The sequence below is a fragment of the Taudactylus pleione genome, unplaced genomic scaffold (genome assembly GCF_031769625.1).
Source record: "Taudactylus pleione unplaced genomic scaffold, aTauple2 ptg000547l, whole genome shotgun sequence".
In the NCBI taxonomy this organism is placed as follows: Eukaryota; Metazoa; Chordata; class Amphibia; order Anura; family Myobatrachidae; genus Taudactylus; species Taudactylus pleione.
Genome location: NW_028284949.1, coordinates 713167 through 735998, shown reverse-complemented (window position 1 = coordinate 735998; position 22832 = coordinate 713167). Strand labels below are relative to the sequence as shown.

At 41.6% G+C, this 22832-nt stretch overlaps 1 pseudogene; it reads right to left on the bottom strand.

The window, feature by feature from the left end:
• Positions 1-22832, bottom strand: part of LOC148500722 (NACHT, LRR and PYD domains-containing protein 12-like) — a 125989-nt pseudogene that overhangs the window by 53208 nt on the left and 49949 nt on the right.

Sequence of the window (22832 nt, the reverse complement as noted above, 5' to 3'; positions counted from 1 at the left end):
ACAACAATGACATTCAGCCAAGGATTCTTCTGAGCCCCCTAGGCTGCTACACCGCATCCTGCTTCATGGCCCAAAGGCCACCTGTCATCACTCCTCACCAGCCATCAAGGCTGTAATGGGCGCAACTTGCCAAGAGTTCCAGCCCTCAAGGCTGGTTCTCCTAATCATAGCTCTGTATTCCACTACTACTCAGCCACGGGCTGCACCAATTATCAATTCTTCAGCCAGAGGCTGCACCAATTATCAATTCTTCAGCCAGAGGCTGCACCAATGATCAATATCAACTTTTCTTACTTCAGCCAGTGGCTGCGCCAACTATCAATGTTTCAGCCAGGGGCTGTGCCAATTTATCAAGTATCAACTCTTCTTACTTCAGTCAGTGGCTGCACCAATAATCAATTCTTCAGCCAGGGGCAGCACCAATTATCAAGTATCAACTCTTCTTACTTCAGTCAGTGGGCTTCACCAATAATCAATTCTTCAGCCAGGGGCTGCACCAATTATCAAGTATCAACTCTTCTTACTTCAGCCAGTGGTTGCGCCAACTATCAACTATCAATTCTTACTTCCACCAGTTATTGTATCAATTATCATCTATCATTTCTTCAATCCTCAAGGGGTACCCCAACCATCATCTTTGCACAGTCCTCAACTCTATTTATCACTCAGTTTTGAGCCAGCTAGCTGGATGCAACCTTTTGGCCCTAAACCAGATAAAAAAAATCAATATTGTGAGCTATGAGGTGGTCAAAATTGACTGGAAATGAGTGGAAATAAATGGTATTGATGTTAATAATACTGTAGAAACAAAAAAGGCCCATTTTATGTTAGTTTAGCTGTTTTTATGATTTTTTAAGAAAAAATCCAGTTCCAAAACCAAAAAGCAAAACATGGAGGTGAGGTTTTGGCAAAACCAATCCAGATCCAAAACCACAACACGGGGGTCAGTGCACATGCTAGCTTGGGGTGGGCAATAAGTGGCCTCCCAGCTGTTGTAGTTTTGCCACAGTTTTGCTATTTGGCTATGGTAAAACTGTTGCAAGGCATGCTTGGATTTGTAGTTCTATAACAGCTGGAGGGACACTTATTGCCCACCCCTGCGCCTAGGCCATCCTTCATCTGTAATGTATTCCACCACCTTCCTAATCGGAATGCAGTGAGATTACCCAAAACTGGAATTCCGACCCAGGTCTTAACATAAGTGTCAAAATCCTGACACCTATCTTCAGCCCCACGCCAAAATCCCAACAGCCTGCATCCCAAACAAAGGTAAGTGGGGACAGGTAAGTGTTAGCTGCAGGGGGAAAGGTTAGGTTTAGGTACCCCTGGGGGGCTTAGGGATAGGCACCCCCATGGGAGTGTAAGGGTGTGACTATGAGGAGGGGGGTTAGGGTTAGGCACCACCAGGAGGAGGTTAGGGTTAGGCACCCCCCTGGGAGGGTTAGGTTTACGGTGCTGCCGTGGGGTATAGGTTTAGGCACATCCAGGGGGACTTAGGGTTAGGCATCACCCTTGGAGTTTTAGGGTTAGGAACCACTAAGGGAGATGAGGGTTAAAGTTAGGGGAGGGACAGGGGAGGGTTAGGCTACTTACTAGCCCCAGTTGTGATATTGAACTTTCGGGCTTCTAGTGTCAGTATGAGAACCACGAGCTATTCAGCCATCAGTATTTCATACAAATTCCTCCTAATCACCCCAAAGACCTGCATCTGGCCTCCACCAATCACAGCCCCTATTTCATTTAAAGCACTTTGTGCTCTTCAGTATTTCATTGTCCCTAGGTCTTGCATGAAGTAGTATAGGTTTATATCAAACTGGTGCATACAAACATATATAAGAGATCGAGGAGGAAATGTATCAAGCAGTAAAGATATTGGAGAAGCAGACAGGTGAATAAGTTGCCAATACCAATCAAACAGCTTCTATCTATCATTTCAAGAATTTTAAAAGCTAAGTAGCAGATTGGTTGTGTGGAAGACTCTGGCTGGAAAGAGCACAGACACCAGAAGATTTGCATGGTAGAGTGCACTTTATTTTTCTCACAGCATCTTACAACAGACAAGTTGTTGGTATCTTCACAAACACCACTACCACAGGTCCTGTTGTTTACCCTGCTTGGCAGGGGCTCCCTAATGCCAGCCTTCACAAGTCTATGGCCTGCCCACTTGCAGGCATCAGGAGCACTGGTTACATTTCTTCCTGGAGCAGCTGAGGCAAAGCCCATCCCAGCTCTCAAGAAAACCAGGACTCAGGACTAAACCCAGGATGTAAGCCTCAAACAATGGGTTCTCTCAGGTCCCGAGGCACCTTTTAGCTGCTTGAACTGTGGCACCTGATTCTCTCTGCCACACACCTTTCCCCTAAGCTTCTTATCATCTGGTGAATCTTCCTGTATCTTAGGGAAATGTATGCATTTACCTTCTTTCCTTTTAACTTTATTGTCACGATTCGGAGAAAAACTAATTTCAGCCTTCCTTCCCCCCCCCCCTCAGCTTCACCATCTGTTCTTATGTTTGTACAAACTTAATGTCTCATCTGGAGAGAGCATCCACTTTTGCATGCATTTTGCCTGGCCAATGTTGAACTGAAAAATGGTAAGGTTGCAAAGCCAGAAACCATTTGGCTCCATATTCCGGTGCATCCACTGCAACGGGGCATGGTCCGTTACAAACAGAAATTCTCTCCCCAGAAGGTAATATTATAGTGTTTCCACTGCCCATTTTATAGCCATACACTCCCATTTTACTGTGGCATATTTCCTTTCCAAGGGTAAGAGCTTGCGGCTAAGATATAGAATGGGTTTATCCTCTCCCTTCACATATTGAGCCAAAACAGCTCCCAGGCCCGTTTCTGAAACATCTGTTAGTAACACAAATTTCTTTCTAAAATCTGATACCTGTAGAACTGGGGCTGAACATAAGGCTCCTCTTAAGTCCTTCCAGGCATGTTCTACCTCTGGGCTGTTCTTCTTCAGCTCTCGATGCAAAATTAAGAATGAACCTTTGATAGTAGCCTACCAAGCCTAAAAAGGTATGTAGTTGGGTTTCACAAGTGGGTTTAGGCCAGGTAAGCACCGCCTCCACTTTATTAATCTGTGGCTTCACCTGACCACAGTCAACTATGTACCCTAGATACCGGGCCTCGCTCATACCAACAGCGCACTTTTCTGGGTTGGTGGTAAAGCCGTGGGTATGGAGAGACCCGAGGACCTCATTTGCTTTGGGAAAATGGTCCTCCCAATTTTGAATGAAAATGACAATGTTGTCAAGACATGCAACTGCATAACCTTGGTGAGGCTTTAACACTCTATCCATAGCCCTCTGGAAGGTGGCTGGGGCACCATGAAGCTTTCATGAGTCTATCACCTGGCCACTTGCTGGCATCAGGAGCCCTGGTAACAATAGCTACTCCAGCTAAATGGGGAAGTCACTTCCTGGAGCAGCTGAGGCAAAGCTCATCCCTGTTCCCAAGAAAACCCGGACTCAGGACTAAACCCAGGTTGTAAGCCTGAAACAATGGGTTCTACCAGGTCCCGAGGCACCTTTTAGCTGCTTGAACTGTTGCAGATGAGTTTCTCTGCCACAGTTGTAACTTGCTATGGGCTAATTTTCCCCTTGTCCACTTTGGTATGTAGTCATTGTGTCAATATTCAGAATGGATGTTGTGTCGATAGTGAACATGTTGACATTCACAATGTTGACATGGGCATAATGTCACCATTTTCATTATGTTGTCATTATAGATTTAGGATTAGGCAGTGATTAGGGCTAGGACTATAACAGTAGAGAAACATGTTGCCATGTACAATGTCACCATAACACATAACGTATATGTTTACATTCTGAATGTCTATATTTTGAAATGTTGTCCACTTCCCTTTACACTGCTTGATAAATCTCCCCCAATACCCTGAGCAGTAAATAATGATAGTGATACTAGGAGGCATATCCAATTGGCCACAAAGTTTTGCCTGCAAAAAAATTACACGGACCTTACAACCTATATTACCATGGGTATGTGCGGTCTCGAGACCCACGGTATCAAATTAAAAAATTTTGTTGCTGGATTTTTTGCAGGCAAAATCCCTCTGCCGCAGGTGCAATATTTTTGGCAAACTCACAATTAATTGGATATTCCCATAAGCATTTTAGAAAATAATGAACATAGAATGTCAAAAACCATTAGATAGAGTCTAATACATGTTGGGTGCTTATAGAATAGTTCGTTAAAAAAACAAGGGCCAGGGTCTGGCACCAAGGCCCCCAAAGTTATGGTATTGTGTGATCTACACAGCCCATGCCCAGGGAGGTTATGCCACTAATAACCCTTTTACACCAACCTAAAAATCCTGGGTTGATGCACATCAACCCACGGTTTTGTCAGTGTAATTGGATCCACCCGGGTCCAGGGACCCAGAGATCCAGCTTGGGTAGTTTGCAGGGTTGGCCACGGGTTGTTCCCATGCCACCCTGCAGTGTAAATAGCACGATCCAGGTGCCACATGCCAGCCGATTGGGGCGGCTTCAGTGGTGCTTGGAGATGACATCATCTAAACTCAGATGACATCATCTAACATAAAAGAAATGATAATTAGTCACATTGCTATGATTTTTTTCTCATGTTCCCTATGGGCTCTATTTATTAACATTATTTTTACTAAAATAAAGTGAAAAAGGGTGTTTTCACACCCTTTTCACATTATTTTAGTTTCACCTGTAGTTATTACAGGGCAATTGGAGTAGAATTAGTAAAATTCTACTCCAACCCCCAGTATCACTTATTTTTAGTAAAGCAGATCACATGTCCCATAATTGGAATGGGAAATGTGATCCGACCACAGTTACTAAAAATAAATTGTAAAAAAATACCGGGGGAAGCCCTGTGATAATAACGCCACCTGGAGGTGGCGTTATCCAGGGTCTCCCCCGGTTATCGGGCTCCCACTCTGCTCTAACGGGGAGAGCAGAGGCGGGAGCCGGTACCAGTAATCAGCTGTGTGGTCTAAGCAGACCGCAAGCTGATTGCTGTAAAAAAAAGAAAAAAAAAAATTAAACTTTTTTTTTTACTTACCTGAATCCAGGGACCGGTGATCGGGGCTCCGGTGATGGCTCCTCTCCGGTCAGCTGGTCTCACATAGTACACTGGGGCCCGGTCATCAGGTGATCGGGTCCCAGTGCAGTATGGGAGATCACCTGATCGGGAAGCCCAGAGAAGATGACCGGAGGCCAGGAGGATGCAGGTAAGTGTAATGAAGGGGGGGGTTGCGGGGGGGAGGGGGGGTCGCGGGGGTCCGCGATCGTGGGGGGCAGGGCTTAGCGTCGGTGGGGGGTAGCAGCGATGGTGGGTCGGCGCATGCGCGGCCTCTTAGTCGCGGTATTTTTTCCAAAAATATCGCGACTAGAGTGTGGATGGGATCCGCAGGGACAGAGCTTTATCACAAGCTCTGTCCCTGCAAGGGATTTATAGTAAATCCCTGTGATATTGCCTGAATTCGCAATGCGAATTCACTCAGTAATATCACACTACAATCCGCATTTAATATGCGGATTGTAGTAAATAGAGCCCTATGTCTTGTACTTACTGTAGATGTCAGATATATAATTAATAAGACTGCTCTTACCAAAGATCCTGTAGGGTACAGGCTGGATGTCTCAGTCCCTTACACAGAAGTTTTATTCCTGAGTCTTGCAGAGAATTGTGTGACAGGTCCAGTCTGGTCAGAGAGTGGTTTGTAGTAATAACAGAGCAGAGATCATCACAGCAGGAGGAGGTCAGACCGCAGTTCTCTAACCTGATGAGAGAAGAGGGATGTAGATTAGATTATTTTTATTGTTATAAACGTCAGAGCATTAAGTCATAACTGAAATGAAAAAAAATAAAACATGTAGCTGATATATATATTGAAACAGGTTTGGAGAAATGACACATGACAGGAACGTTGGAAGTAGACACTGTTCTTTAGCAAATTCACATAGTAGCCTAAATTAGAAGGCATAGAAATTAAATAAACAGGTGTACTTAAATAACTCAGCACCAAAGTCTCTAGATTTCAATCTGCTACCATAGAATAAAGCCACCTCCTGCCATGCTTCCTAGCACAGCTACTAAGTCAGTCCCTGGCACTAATAACACTTGGGCCTACTCGCTGGCTGCTATTCGGCATCAGTGCCCAGAGCACTGGGTGAATGAAAGTTTTAAACTCTTTCTGTCTTCAGTAATGACTTGCTGCTGGGATTGTGCAATCTTGAAAACACAGAATCTCCATTGCTGCTGCAAACTGCACAGGCTTAGAGGGAGCTGATAGCACAAGAATGTGGGTAATTCAGATTGGCGAGGACCCCTCTCACCACAATATATATAAGGCCTTTACATCAATAGATCACAGCACACCACAGGTGGCCAGACATTATGTGGACTATGGACATGCTATTAAAGATTTTCATCTTATGCACCTGAATTAGATCAAGCCCCTTAGAAGGGGTGGTGGCCGTGGGAGAAAACGCCTTCAAAAAGGAATGTGAATTGATCTATAAATTGGGGACTCTACAACCAATGGGCCTTAATGAGGATTTGACAAAAAACACAAAAAATATATATAAAGGGTACACCTGAGGTCTGGAGCCACACCTTTTGAGAAAGTCATGCGAACGTTATGAAATGCGTTAAGGGTTCCACTACCTGATTACCACACATACTGGAGGATGGAACTATCCTTTCATCTCTTGACTGATCCCGCTAACTGCACTACAGCCGCCGGTGGAGGTATTGCCCAGCACAGTCTCCGAGGACGCTCGGACGGACTTGCTACACATCTGTGCTCTCATCAACGGGCTCTCCTTCCCCACTACAACAAGCACTGGATTGCTCAATTCCATGAGCGGGACTCCGGGCTCTCCCTCCCCACTACAAAAAGCGCTGGATTGCTCAAATTCTGTGAGCTGGACCTTGGGCTCTTCCTCTCCGCTATAACAAGCGCCGGATTGCTCAATTCCGTGAGCGGGACTCCGGAGACAGACGGAGGGGATAAAAACTGTGAGTCTCTAATTATTTGATTTTACAAGTCTGCATGTTAACATTGGAACCTTATCCCTTACGGAGGAACTGTACACCTGTTGTCATTTGCTGCTAATAGAGAGACTTTCTCACTCATACTCACAGTTTTAATCCATTCATACTTCAGTCCAGATACACTGCCGCTGGTGGGGCCATGACACCCTGCTAATTTTTTGACTCATGAGCATTTGAACAATTTCTTATATTATATATATATATATATATATATATAAATATATATATATATATATATATATATATATATATATTAGTGGTATCCCTGGTTTAGCAGACTGCTGGTATTTTTTACTGTTTTATTTATTTTTATTTTTTCATACTTTATTGAGATGTCTATATAAATTTATTTTAGATTGTATGTTATTTATTTGGTAACCTTTTTTTGGTCTGTTTATTAAATTAATTATATTTATGAGACACTTTTGTTTAATGTGAATTTCCTATGCGCAAGTCTTATATTTCTTCTCTTGTCTTAATGAGGATTTGTCTTTTAATGTCTTCCTCTGAAGCCCTTAAGATATTTATGCAAATGAGGGCTGCTGAACATTGGCCCTCATTCAGAGCCGTACGCTCTGAGCAGAGCGCACGCTCTGAATGAGGGCCGGGCTCCATTTTCATGGAGCGTCCTCCTGGACGCTCGTATAGCTGTGGGTCACCACCCACAGGCTATACGAGCGTGCATTTTGATGGCCGCGATGGTCGAGACCATCGCGACCATCGAAATTGCGAGCCGGAGCCTGCAGTTGAGGTTTTCAACCGCAAGCTCCGGAGTGATTTTGGCTCTATCAGAGCCAAAATCACTCCCACTGACATCACTAGTGATGTCAGTGGTCCGGCTTCTGACGGGAGGCGTTCCCGTGGGAACGCCCCCGTCAGGGAGGCACGCCCCCGGCACGCCCACCAAAGGGGGCGTGCTGTCAATCAACATTGACAGCACGCCCCCTTTGATCGGACACAACGAGCGAAGGACTTTCCTTCGCTCGTCGCGTCTGGCGTATGCGCACGACGGAGCTCCCTCCGTCGTGCGCATGCTCAGTGCATAACATCGACCCACTTGCGAGCGGACAGCCGCTCGCGAGTGGGTCTGAATCAGGCCCATTATTACTTATATACTATATATATTTTCTATATTCATTTTTTGTTTGCTAGGTCTCTTTAGTTTTTTCCTTGGTGTCTAATCTATGTATATTATGTATCCACATTTTTTAGTATTGCGATTAGGTTATTTTTGGACTTTAGAGTGTTGTTTTTATCTTTATTCCATGTTTTAAGGGGCCTATCCATTAGCAAATAAATTGAATGATTGAACGATATATCGTTCAATCGTTCAAATTATCTGCTAATGGATAGGCCCTGAACGATGACAGATGTGCACTCCCACGGCTGATAAATTTAATCTTTCGTCTCTCCAACATGTTGGTCAATTATCACATATCGCTGCCAGATATTAGAAATATCTGGCAGTTTATATGCGGTAAACGACGAACGATGAAAGATATTAGCAGCAGCTACAGAGCGCTGCAGAGAAAAAAATCCACTCCCAGAATGAAGTCCTGCGATATAATTCATTGTTCGTCTTTTGCAAAAATCCGTCATGTACATGACAGATATCTTTCAGCAGAGCCACCTGAATTTTCAATAGATATCTTTTGTCTTTCATCTTTCAGAAAAACATCTGCTAATGTTTGAGGGAGTCCCTGTCAGACACTCACACTGCTAGATCTTGTCTATGTTTACCTATGCTAGTTGCTATGGCAACATGTACTGTATATCGGTCTGATATACTATTGGTTTAGAGCACATGATGCTGCTGGTAAAAATGTAGGTCACGTGCTTCCAGCTATCGGTTTTTCCTTGATGGTCTTGGCAACATTGCATTCGGTTCCGCCCCTGAGAGATGCACTGTTATTGGTTCCTTTGCAGCATGTCCCTCCCCCTGGGCAGATCTGTTATGCTTGGTTGCATGGCCGGCTAAGTATACGGGACTCCCTGTGTTGCTGCTTCCAGGGCACAGTGGCCAGTATGTGGCCTGGCCTCCCGATGACAAGTGAGATCTACGTATGTTTGTCTGATTTGGTGCCACGCTCCCTATTTAATACCATGCTTTGACATTTATTTTGTGCTCATGATGAAGGTGGTTTACCACCAAAACGGCCGTCGGGCTCCTGTTGAATACTTACATATGGTCACCATTCACCAGGCATTAATAAGTACTATAGGAACTTTACTGCATAGCAGATGTGACATATATATTTTCCCGATAAGCATGGCTGTATTTCAATACATTCCACTTCTTTTGTTAAGCTGATGGTGTGTTGGTCTCGTTTTTTGATATCTCTGGGATTGAATGTGATGACATTGATATATACATATATATATATATATAATATATATATATATATATATATGTACCATATATATATATATATATATATATATATATATATATATATAAATAAATAATGATGTAAGTGGTGCACAAAGCTCATACAAAAGTAAATATAAAACACGACTTACATTAGTAATAATAGTAATAAAAGTGAACACTCCGTATTAATGGTGGCCGCCAGTTCTTCCCAGGAATGATTTATTCAGTAAATCATCAAACAAATAGTGAGAAAAAAAATTAAGGAACGGCACCTTCAGTGTACCAGTTCAAACAATGTTCAATAAATTGTTCAAACCAAAATTCCATGACGTCTCTGTGTAAATTCCTGAGGTGTCTTCATGTAGTGACCCTCACGATGTATATCTCAGAAAAAAACCCCAAAACAAATATAGTGTAACCATTTTACGAATACTAATGGGCTCATGTGCAAAGAAAACTGTGAACAAACTTTTGTGTAAAAGCACTCCACTCGTGCTAAAGACAAAATTCCAGTACCAAAGATATAAATGCCTTGTACCAACTGTATATATTCACAGCTCAATATGGGTTAATTCTTGTCCACATCAGGTTCCATTCAGTTCCATAGTCAATTCAAACATGTATGGAAAATACAAAGAAAGGAGCCTCCAATCAGGTGATATGATTTAAAACACACATGCAGTTTAATAAATGTTACAATAAAGACTCATAACATAGAAGTAAAAAACAGCTTAACTATCTTAACCTCAGTGTGGAGGTGACCACAGATGGTCCAGTTTGTGTCCACGGCTCCATGTCCCTACATCCATGATTTTTTGTGTGTTTAGTAGGGAAATTAAATTTCTACCTCTAGTGACACTCTTGCATCTCTGTTAGTATGTGATCAGCAGCCATATTTGTTGGGGGCACAAACTTATCAAAAAATATATAAAAAACAATCTTTAATGTTATCAATAGAAAAAATATGACAATACATGGACGTTACACACACATAACAATGACCTATAATATATGGTGGTATAAGTGTCAAAAAAATGACAAAAGAAATAGTATGGATAAAAGAACTGCTCAGATCGTGGAGTGAGATACTGCTGTTAATTCATCTGCTAAATAGCATCAAATGATCTTAATGAGTGTTCCCCTCCTTGGGTGCAATTATAACAGTGAGAAAAAATATAGATGAGTAGCAGGTATTGTGAAAAGAGAGAATAAATAAAGTCATGCATCCATCTGCTTTCAAATCTCATTGCTTCGAATCATCGTGCAGAGGAGAATTTGATGAGAGTACATATAAACGACAGTAGTTAATTCTCTTATAAGGTCATTTGCGGTTTAGAAGATTATGCCTGAATAAATACTCTATATATGTTTGCCCTTCATTACGGTGTCTTTACAGAGTTTAGACATTGAGGTATTACTGGATGGAATCCATTTTGACATATCAAGGTGTTGAAGATTATTTTACATCCAGAAACATGTGATTTCTGTTATGTGTGTGTAACGTCCATGTATTGTCGTATTTTTTCTATTGATAACATTAAAGATTGTTTTTTATATATTTTTTGATAAGTTTGTGCCCCCAACAAAAAAGAGTTTTCTTTCCTTTCCCATCATTGATTGTGTGTAATATGTCATCTTAACTTCAATACACTTATTTGAACTTGGAGAAGGAGTGCCGCCTCTTTATTACCATAGTGGGGCTTTTACAGGCTTCACAAAGGGTATATGAACATTTGTTACCTTCTTGGGAAGGAAACCTGCAAACATCTACCAAGCATCCTGAGTGCCAAACCACACCAGTATATGCAACTGGACTGTCACAGGCAGCCCTAAATGTTCTTCATTTAATTGACAAAGCTTTATTATTGATTTATCTATTATATTCTCAATCAAGGACATCACAAGTGCTTCCTTCAGCTGAACATCTCTAATTCTGGATCAGTACGGCAGTACTTTGTCTATTTAAAAGTGAGGATGCTTAATAACATGGACAACACAGGGATCGTTGGGTACAACTACAATTTTGCGGACATACAACATCAAGTGGGTGTAACCTTAAGTTTTACAGATGCACAAGCATCAGCCATTTTCTTTAAAAAAAAGCTGCTATGGATTTTCAAGATGAACAAACAGCAGAGGATATTTATCACCAACTGCTACTACTAAAAAATAAATAAATAGAATTTTTGTTACACAGCTCCTCGCTATTAACTACTATTGGTCCAAATTAATACTTCAGGGTTTTAGAATCCGCAATACCCCCACAAATGGCCACAATAACGCAGAATTCTGCAAAAAATGGATAGCAGTGCTTAAAAAATGTAGCATGGATTTAATGCTACTAGTGATCGAGGAGGCAGGAAAAACATTGCAAAACACCAGAGAAAATAATTTGCATTAACAAATCTAAAATTAAACAGTTCTGGATGATAAAAAAAGTTGAATATTGTCCAAACAGATTATGAAGAAGTACGACTATATCGCTGGCTTAATGAAACCAAACCAAATTATCCAAAAATCCGACAGTATTAAAGACCATCTTGGAGAGATAGAAGACAACCTAGAACATGGAAAGATCACGCAATTTCGAATAGTGACAGCAACTATAATGTTGTGGATTCAGATGTCTGGATTTTGGTGTAACCACCAAAGCCGCCCCTTTAGGCAGAATCACCAGAGCCAAATCAAAGGCCCCAGGAGGAAGCCCAAGAGACGTGGAGGCCAAAATGAAAGATTTCAAAAACTCCCACAAACAGGAAGAAGAATTAATCTTTAGCTTATCTTCCCATATATAGACATCTTTGGAGACCAGGGTGGTTAATAAGGGATTATCTTTTACACCGTCTAATGCTCATAGAGGACTTCAGTGGAAAATGTAATTACATTGACTCAATAGATCTTTGAGACTTACAGAATATTTTCAACATAAAGAGATAGACCGGGACCTTCCTCAAAACAAATTTCTCTTGAAAAAAAAGATATCTACATTTGGCCCACCATACAGCAATGCATCATTAAAGACATTCTCCCATCTGTTAGACAAACCTGTACATATGTACCATCAGTCTCAATGGCAAGTTCACCCTAATTTAACCAAAGCAGAGGCCCAAGCATTAAGACTTTTTAAAACAATAGTCAAATTATAATAAGACCAGCTGATAAGGGGGGGGAGGCATAGTGCTCCAGGATTTGGATACATTTATACAAGAGAATGACAAACAATTCACCTATGTCAGGCTTAGCCATGACCCCACAGATATCTATAAACAAAATCTGGATGCAATACTATTAACATACTATTAAAAGCATATTTCTTCCAGAAACAGAATACTTAGCTTTATTACAACCATTCCTGGCAGTCCCAATTCTCTACACAGTGCCAAAGTTGCACAAAGACAGTACAAATCCTCCGGGCAGACCCATCATATCTGCCAGGGGATCTCTATTCCAGCCAGTCTTGCAATTCTTGGAATGTCTAATACAACCTCTCGTGATTGCACAATAAGTATCAAACACAATACTTTGCATGTTGGACATGAAAAACTTATATACAGTAATCCTGCATACCCAAGGCTTGGCAGCCATGAGAACCTTCTTGTTTAAAAATCATTTTTAAGTCCTTCACATTCCCCTATACCTGCATCTCTTGGAGCTGGCATTAAAACAAAACAACTTTCTACATAATGGTCAGTTCTTTTTACAACAAACAGGCTGTGCGATGAGGTCCAATGTGGCCCCATCGTATGCCAATATGTTCATGTTCGAACTAGAGGACCTCTTTTTCTTTTCAGATCCACAAATTTCTAAGCATATCATCATGTATACTTGCTTTATAAACAGCCTATTTCTACTCGGGTTGGGGACAGAAGCTGAATTACTTCAATTGATAACCAACATGAATCAACATGATTCACATACCAGCACAACTTTAATACCATCAATTTTTTGGACATTACAGTAAAAGTGGCCAATAACATCATTAGTACCTCTATCTATAGTAAGAAGATGTACAGAAACACCCTACTGAAACACATCAGTTGTGCAAATCATGAGTAATCGGGAAGAATTGGAAGAAGCTCTTAACTGGATAATAACTAAATTTGCAGAGAGGGGATACAAATTGAGAGGCCTTAGAGAAATCAAATAAGAAGTTCTAACAATCCCCAGATATGAATTATTGAGCCACAAGACACATTTTCCAACAAGATTTCTTTTGTGACAGATTATACTATAACCAGTCCCATTGAACTCAGAGCAATTAATGCACTATGGCCCATAGTCAAATGGGATCGTGAACTCCCAGGATTGCAAAAAAAGAGACTTATGTCAGGTTATAAAAGGGGTAGGAACTTAAGGGATTTACTGGTTAAAAACCAAATGTGAAATCACCCAAAACTAAAAATTGAACATCAGGAAATATACCCCTTTGTTTCCAATACTATTCAGCCCAGTTGAGCAATATAGTGTTTTATATATATATATATATATATATATATATATATATATATATATATATATATATATATATATAATATATATATATATATATATATATATAATATATATATATATATATATATATATATATATATATATATATAAAAAAATAGAACTGTGGCGCTTGATCCTAATTCTGGTTTCGTATTCCAAAACAATTAGTATTTCAAACTAGAATCCTTCTTATCAGAAGTGGCAGCTCAGTCCTAGTCACCATTAGGTTAGGCGGTATAATCTAGGGATAAAGTAAAAAAGAAGAAAGGACAAGCGCCCAATAGTGTGGTATCTTGTGATACAATTGGATAAAATAGAGAACAATTGGCTATTGCCCGTACCCTATGTACTCTTGTTATATAAGCGTATAACGCAGAATCCCATTGTCCAAACACAGTTCAGAGTGATGAAGTGGCCTCGGGGAACCCTCAGACTCCAGAATGCCCCACATATGCACTTAGACAGCAACCTTATAAGTGAATGGTGTCCACAATGTGATGTAATTAGCATCCAGTTTTATTCATATAAATGTGAAGCACAAATATTACATATGGTTTAAAGTGAAAAAAGAAAAAAGTTGCTTATCTGAAAGGGGTGGTGGCTGGTCTTGCAGGGGGTACTAGTTGGCACACAGCAGGCATATCTTAAAGATCAATAACACATTGGGTACAACCCTGTTCAAGAAAAACACAGATAGGAATACTTCATTGTATGCCACTAGTCACCACCCCAGAGCACTAAAAGAAGGACTTCCCATCTCTGAATTTGTTCGGGTCATCAGAAATAACACCCAGGATGATAAAACTGAAGTACAATTAGCAGAGATGGCTACTCGCTTACTAGAGAGGGGATATAGACGGAACATCATCAGTAGATGTCTGAAGATGGCGAGACTGATGTGCAGAAATGTGAAACCTGTGGGAATAAAGAGAGATGTGGATAGATTAGTGTTCACCACCCAGTTCAATACTAAGGCCACAAAATATTCCAAATCTGTGAGGAAACATTGGCCGCTAATCCGCAGTGATTCTGGACTTAAGGGGCTGGAAAGGACCCCTCTTGTAGCGTAGGCCCCAACCTGAAGCAACTATTGATGAAGCCCATGAAAAATTTCCAGAAGGATAAAAGAGAAACTTGGCTAAAATCTAAAAGAACTGGTTGCTTCAGATGCGTGGGTTGTACCACATGTGGGGGCATGCTCACTGATACAGAATTTGGTCATCCGCACATGGGCAGGAGGATTACAATTAAATATTGGTTGACATGCACATCTACATTTGTCGTTTATGTCATGTATGTCTTAATGTGCCTGTGTGGCCTGTATTATGTTGGCAAAACGACTACAACATTTAGGGAAAGGATGGGTAATCATAGGCGTTCCATCCGGCAGGCCATAGCGGAGGGACACAGTGACAAGCCTGTAGCTCACCATTGGATGCAGAATGGGCATCAAGTTGCAAGTTTAAGATCAATTCTAATTGATCGTGTTCCAAAATCTGAGCGAGGTGGTGACTGGAATAGGATCCTATTACAGAAGGAGGCACGGTGGATCTATCTATTGGACACCATAACCCCGAAGGGGTTAAATCAGGACATTAGTTTTATATGTTTTTTGTAGGTTAATATATTTTGGTTTGTATTCTGGCAGTAGGGATAATATTAATATTAACATTGGTATATTGTATTGTTGTTAGGTTATTTTCCATGCTTTTTGGCATGTGATATACAGTCTAAAATAATAATGTGTGTGAGATAAGTAATTGTGGGTTGGTGTTTACACTTTGTTAATCCTGTGGCTTTGTTGCACTGAGTTTCCAGAAGTCAGGTCGCTTGCATTTTAGTAAGCATGGATTAAGATATAGTTCCCATCTATGATTTACAGTAATAGTGATATATGTCATTGCCAGGGAGAGAAGGAGGCAGTGTAATCTGGCATGGCCCAAAGCCTTTGGTTGCTCAGGCAAAAGTGTAGCCGGAACGCATGCACACTCCAGTAGAATACACGGTGGGCTCAAAGCGTGAGCCGCATGAGGAGGAGGTATCACGATCTGAGGTCTGTGGTTGCTTAGGCAACAGAGCAGTTGGTGCGCATGCGCATTGCAGTGGAACGCACACCGGGCGCACAGAAGGGGCTGAGTGAGATGCACAAATGAGTGATGAAGCGTGTTTAAAGGAGACACGTGCAGGTAAGCCAGAGGAGGAGAATCTAATTGGCAAGGGATTATGCGTTGAGGTGGTTAGCTGCTTGTCTTGAACGATCTGAGAGGGGGCCAAGGTCGATGGACATGACATGACAACATGAGTAACATATTTCCCTATTTTAAGCTGAATTGCTGAATTGACAAGCTTTATACAAGCTTGGCAAAAGTATGTCTTGATATAAGTCTAGCTTGGTTGCTTGATGTGAGTCAAGATTTGCAATCCATGTCAATACACTGGGTGGTGGTGATGAAAAGAAATTAAATAAAAATAAATTATTGATATATAAACTGGAGAGTGGCCACTCTTTCGTGGATTTTAAGATTTGTTTAGTTTGAGGAAAGGAATATAATGGTGTGGCACCCCAAAAGTTGGAATCCATGAAAGGAAGAGTGCAGGAGCAAATGCATCAATTATATATATATAGTGTGATAGAAGCACTGGAGAAGTTAGGGATGGCGTGTATGTGTGTCCCAGATTTCTATCATATGTGTTTTAAACCCCCAGGAAAAGTCTGTTTTACCAGACAGATTTGAGTGTCGGCTTTTGGTAAAAGCTGGAGAATGGGTCCCTGGGGTGTGGATGTGAGAGAGAAGGGAGGGCTCCATCCACAGGGCCATATCAGGTGTTGGGCCTTTCAGCCTGAGAGCAGGCTAATTAGTGATTATACCTGGAAGTGGCTCATAGTAGCTGTGTAAGATTTTGGTTCAGTGTCTCACACATCCCGGGAAGAACAGACACTGAGGTTTGTTCTGAGACACTGTGACATTTGTAAGTACTGTGTTTGTGGTAAGGCAGTAGGCCCTGCCACTTGTAGAGAGGGAGTTACCTGTCTAGTTAGTGCCCAGACGGGCTAGGATTTATTTTATGTTTCATTGTTTGATTATTGGTGTCACACAATAAAACCTGGTGCCAACCAGCTTGCATGAAAACCCTTGACTAGTATGCCGTTTCCTGGCTGCTGTGTGTAAGGAGGTGTCTACCTACCCCAGGAAGGGGACCCCCTACCCTGATCATATCACAATAGATATATATAGATAGTGACAAGTGTAATGGCCATATCTGTATCTTGTTGTAGGTTATTCTATTAATATGGGTACTCCATATGAACAGTTAGTGATATTTGTGTTGGAATGTGGTAAGCGCAAAATGTGCTCAGCAATGAAATAAGAAGACCCTCAGCAATAAAGGGGTTAATAACAGTGCTGTTAGCATCAATCATTTATCTGAGATTTAGGATTAAGAGCTGAGCCTGGTACCTACAGCTAGTCACAGTGTGTGTACAAAGTAAGTAAGGACTGGAGCCAGGGACCACATCATGACAGCATAAAAAGCCCATGAGGAGCTCAGACTGATAGAAGCATGATGCATGACTGAAGGGCTTTAATGCCACCATAACCATATTATGGGGCATGACTGGCTCTATTATAAATAGGGACATGTGGGAGTATGATGCCATATAAAGGGAAATGTGAGTGTCATGCCTTCTGCATATCTAATGCCTTAAGCATAGACATCTTATTGCTGATTATAGTCAAATTCATATCGACCCCATATAGTGGTTAGCATAGTAGTAGTGTAATTGTGAACCTCCCAGGCCACCTTACAGATCTGCCCAGCTAGTTTGTTGTTCATGGCGTGGCGTTCAGGCCTCTGTCTCGTGCCATGGAACATTACGTGATGGCTGGAATTCTTATTCTTCAACGAAGGATACGCTACTGCATGTAATACAGTGCTTAACCGCTGGGTGGCGAGTGCTCTACTGTTGTAATTTGTACTGAATACCATACTGTTAATTTGGATGGATATCACATTCACGCACTGTACAGTATTTGCATGTTCGCACAACCAATATTTTTAATATCAGTACTGTAAGCTCTTAGAATGGGACGCAAATTGGGACGCAAATTAGTACACAAATTGTACATAACTGTGTAGTTGCCCGAGTTGTTATCACGGTATAGCCAATACTGTAGATTAATGAGATGCACGCACAGCTTTCAATGAGAAGGGATGAACTAGTACTGTATAATATTTGTAAAGGAAGACTGTATGTGCAGTTCTTCATACGGTATACTGTAGCTGGCTTTTGGGCTAGTGGTTAGGTGATCACTTTACAACAATGCTCATCCTGGGTTTGAGCACTGGAAAATATATATTTTTTGCACTGTCGGCTCTGGACACTACAGTATAGTGAAACTAGAGAGATGTCTCTGTAGTACAAACTGATTGTGCGTTTAAAGCGCAAACATGCATCAACATCGGTGCTGTCCTAGACTTGGAATCTATAGTGTATTCATGACTTCAGTAACTCGTAGTGGGCTCTGTGTGAGAGAGGGGTCTCTGTAGTGCAAACTGACTGTGCATTTCAAAGCACAAACTTGCACCAATGTTTGCGCTGTGGTGGCTGCAAAGGGATGTCATGTAGTGCTACAGTATGCCATGGTTTAGGTTACAATGGGTTCGATCTCTGGCGCATGCCCAGTGGAGCCAAGCCATATGCTATGTAGCACTATGCCATGGCGTAAGGAAGATCACAGCACTGTGCATGCTCAGTGGGTCAAGAGTCATACACAGTGCATCAGGTCCCTTCCCCCAAAGCACACAAGAGCATCTCATTACCATAATAAAGGATGCTCTGTTAATCCATTTACTGTAAGCAGGCAGCTCTGCCCTTGGGTCCTGAAAAGGCTATGAATGGTGACCGCTGCCAGGGCACCGTCCCCCATCTGCTAGGACACCCAATGTTCTGCTATGAATGTGTCAATGTCAGTATTGTCCCACACTTTTACATGCCAAGTTGTCTGTATTACTGTACATACTGACTGTGCGGTTGCATTTGCACACTTGCGCCACTCTCTGCGCTGTCCCAGACTTGGACTCTATAGTGTATTCATGACTTCAGAAACTCACAGTGGGCTCTGTGTGAGGAAGGGGTCTCTGTAGTGCAAACTGACTGTGCATTTAAAGCGCAAACCTGCGTCAATGTTTGCACTGTGGTGGCTGCAAAGGGATGTCATGTAGCGCTACAGTGTGCCATGGTTTAGGTTACAATGGGATCTATCTCTGGTGCATGCCCAGTGGAGCCAAGCCATAGGCTATGTAGCACTATCTCATGGCTTATGGAAGATCACAGCACTGCGCATGCCCAGTGGGTTGGGAGTCACACACAGTGCATCAGGTCCCTTCCCCCAAAGCAAACAAGAGCCTCTCATTACCATAATAAAGGACACTCTGTTAATCCATATACTGTACTGTAAGCAGTCAGCTCAAGGTCTGCCCTTACCTGTACGTCACTGCATTTTGTACAATTCAAACAATACAATGTCTACTCCATTGTGGTTTCATTTAAAATACAGCTGTACTGGAGTAAACTTACTGTACTTAATAATATTGAACTTCAAATGCTTTATATTTATTCAATGCTGTTTGTGCATTGATACCTGTATGTGTGTTGGTATACAGTAAATGACAGAATTCTCACACCACCAAGTGCTTTCTGTGACAAATTTTAGCCTTCCAAGCTTCGATCCCGTGATGCCCACACTGCTTTACCATTACAGTACAGCACAGTCACCTGCCGTATCGAGGGACACACTTAGCATTGTGCGGCATTGTGCGGTATGCATCGTGCATCACTTGCTTTAGAACGTGGCATCGAGAGCAAGGCGTTTTTCTCTTGAAGAACTCTTTCTCCTGGTTCAGTGGCGAGACCAAAGTTTTGCCACTAACCAGGAGAAAGAGCGTGCCTACAGGAGGGTGAGCCGAGTGATATATGAGTGCTATGGGCGCCGCAGGACCATCAAGGCCCTGCAACGGCGCTGGTCCGACCTGCTGTGCAGGGACAGGCCTAGGCTAGGGTGAATCAGGAGGCGTCTCAGGCGCAGTAAGTACAGTATTGCTGTACAATGACATGAATTACAGTACACAGTACAATAACAAATACAATGCACTACTTTGACATACTTTACACTGCACTGTAGGGTGTTGGATATCTGACGATGACTGACAGTTGTTACCACACACTCACATGACTGGCAGAGATTTGATTGACAGGGTCATTAGATCTACATGGACTAAAGGTCAACACACTATTGGTCGACATGGCTTGTTTGTATAGTAAACCTACAGTACAGTAACATGTATTACAGACAACTGGGTATGCGCAGTGAAATAATCTTCCATATGCCATGGCATAGCGCTACATGAGATCCCTTTGCAGCCACCAGAGTGCATACATTGGCGCAAATTTGCGCTTTGAAATGCACAATCAGTTTGTAATACAAACACCTATCTCTCATACAGAGCCCACTACCGGTTACTGAAGTCATTATATCACTATAGGGTCCAAGTCTGGGAGAGCACAGAGAGTGGCACAAGTGTGAAATTGCAACCGCACAGTCAGTATATAATACAGACAACTGGGTATGCACAGTGCAATGATCTTCCATATGCCATGGCATAGTGCTACACTGAATTACTGAAGATTTAAAAAAAAAAAAAAAAAATACAAAATATATATTTTTCAAGGTCTCGAACCCGTGGGACAAGAAGATGGTAGAAGCAGTGAGGCTAGGCATTAATCCCCTAGCCCACACGCCTCAACCCGATGCTACACCTGTACTGTAGTTCCTAAAACCATAAAATCACTACAATGTCTAAGTCCGGGACTGTGCCGAAATCAGACGCATGTACGGTATAGTTTAGGAAAAGTGACACCTGGTGGACAAAAAGTTGTATTACATGTTGAGTTTTTTCCTTGGCTAAGCGACGCCACAATAACAAACTTTCTGTGTGGCGCGACTCATGGCGCGACTCATGGCAGGGTGTGTGGCGCACCTTATGTCGCGTGCTTCATAGCATATTGGGCAACAAACTAGCTGGGCACATCTGTAGCTTAGTTCTCAGGATGGTATTTTGGGTAGTCATTGGAGGCAGCCATTTCATTTCTCACATGGTCAGCCAAATATCCACACACATGTGCGCCTCTCAGCCAACATCCCATGGTGAGTTTATTATCCCTGAATTTGCCATTATACAGTAGATCTGCTGATAAAGTATGTATTCCAGCATAGTATTGGCTATGTGACTCATTAATGTTTGCTTACTGTGTTCATGTTTCTGCATCCTGTATGTTTGCATAGTATTATCTCATCAGTGCATGCTGTAATTACATTCTATTATTTATTTTCACAGGTTTACCAATTTTCTCTATTGTAAAATAAAAACACAGTTCTATAGATCATCACATCTGACTGGGATTATTGAAAAGTAGAGATGGTTATACTGTATACTTCAATTTGTCAAGAGACTTACAGGGGTATTCAATATGGGTGCGATAACATCGTTTTTGCGTTAATATCGGAGGTATGACGTCATTATCGCAGGTTTTACTTTTACACCGTATTCAATTTCAAATCGCAGTTTTGACAAGGCTTTGATAAAAAACGGGGATAACTTTTCACCATTGAATAGGTGTCGAAAAAAAGTGCAGAATTGGGGTTTTGGGGTGCAGGCTTAAAAAATAATAGCCTGCACCCCTGGGAATGACATTTAAAAAAGAACTGTGTCAAAAAAAAAAAAAATAGGGACACCCCAAAAAATTAATTTAAAAATTGGGGTGAAAAAAAAAAAAAAGGGAAAAAATTGTTTAACAATAGGGAAATAGGTTCAGGGCTAATCTGCAAGTATGCGGCAGGTGTTTTCTAGAATAGAATTATAGCGGCAGGTGCACAAATGCAGAATTTTAAAAAAATTACTTTAGGGACTTAAAAATATGCTAGTACCCATTTTCATGTACCCCAAATTTGATGGGACCACTTAAAAAAATGAAAAAAATAACCTAAGTGCTCTTCTGCATCACTTATTCAATGTCGGGAAAAAAACACCTGCTGCGTCTATTTAAATCCCCGACTTTCAATTAAAGGCTAAAACGGGGGTACCCATAGTGTTCCCCCATGTTTTTACAACTTTAGGGGGGGTCTTACAATTATTTTAAGGAAAAATTCATAACTTTACGCAAATCCAACTTCGGAGTTTTCCGTTTTCGTTAATTTTATATTGAATACGGTGATAAGCGGGATCGCGCACCAGACCTTAACGCAGAAAAAAACTCCGATATGAAACGTTAACTTCGACAGTGAAGTTAACGTTTCATATTGAATACCCCTCTTAGGGGTAAATTTACTAAGATTCGAGTTTGGTCGAGATGACAATCTCGGGTGAGGTTAGGCATGTTTTTCATCTCGCAAATTTACTAAAGGCAAACTCAGGTGAGTTTGGGAGAGGGTTCATTAATCTCGCTCGTGAAACTCGGGTGAGATCGCAAACTCGAATCTTCTTACCATCGGCCAAACTCGGAAGTACTTTTCATGAAAAAGATGCAGTTTGCAAATTTACCAAGAATCGAGATGAGAATCTCTGGTGAGATGCCTGCAAACTCTCTGCCAAATTGACATTTTAAACACTAGCCTCCAGATCTGCGAGTTTGCTAAAACATACACAAATCATGGTCTTTTTTTTATTTTTTTTTCTTGTTATTTTTTTAATTTTCTTTTTAAATGACGTGAGGTCCCCCCCCAAAAGCCTAACCAGCTCCGGACTTGCCAGCCTGTCCTGGTTCTTAAATTTACAGGGAAAAACAATGTGTAGGGTTCCACTGTGAATTAAGAACCAGCACCAGGCAGCAGGGACAGAGCTGGATT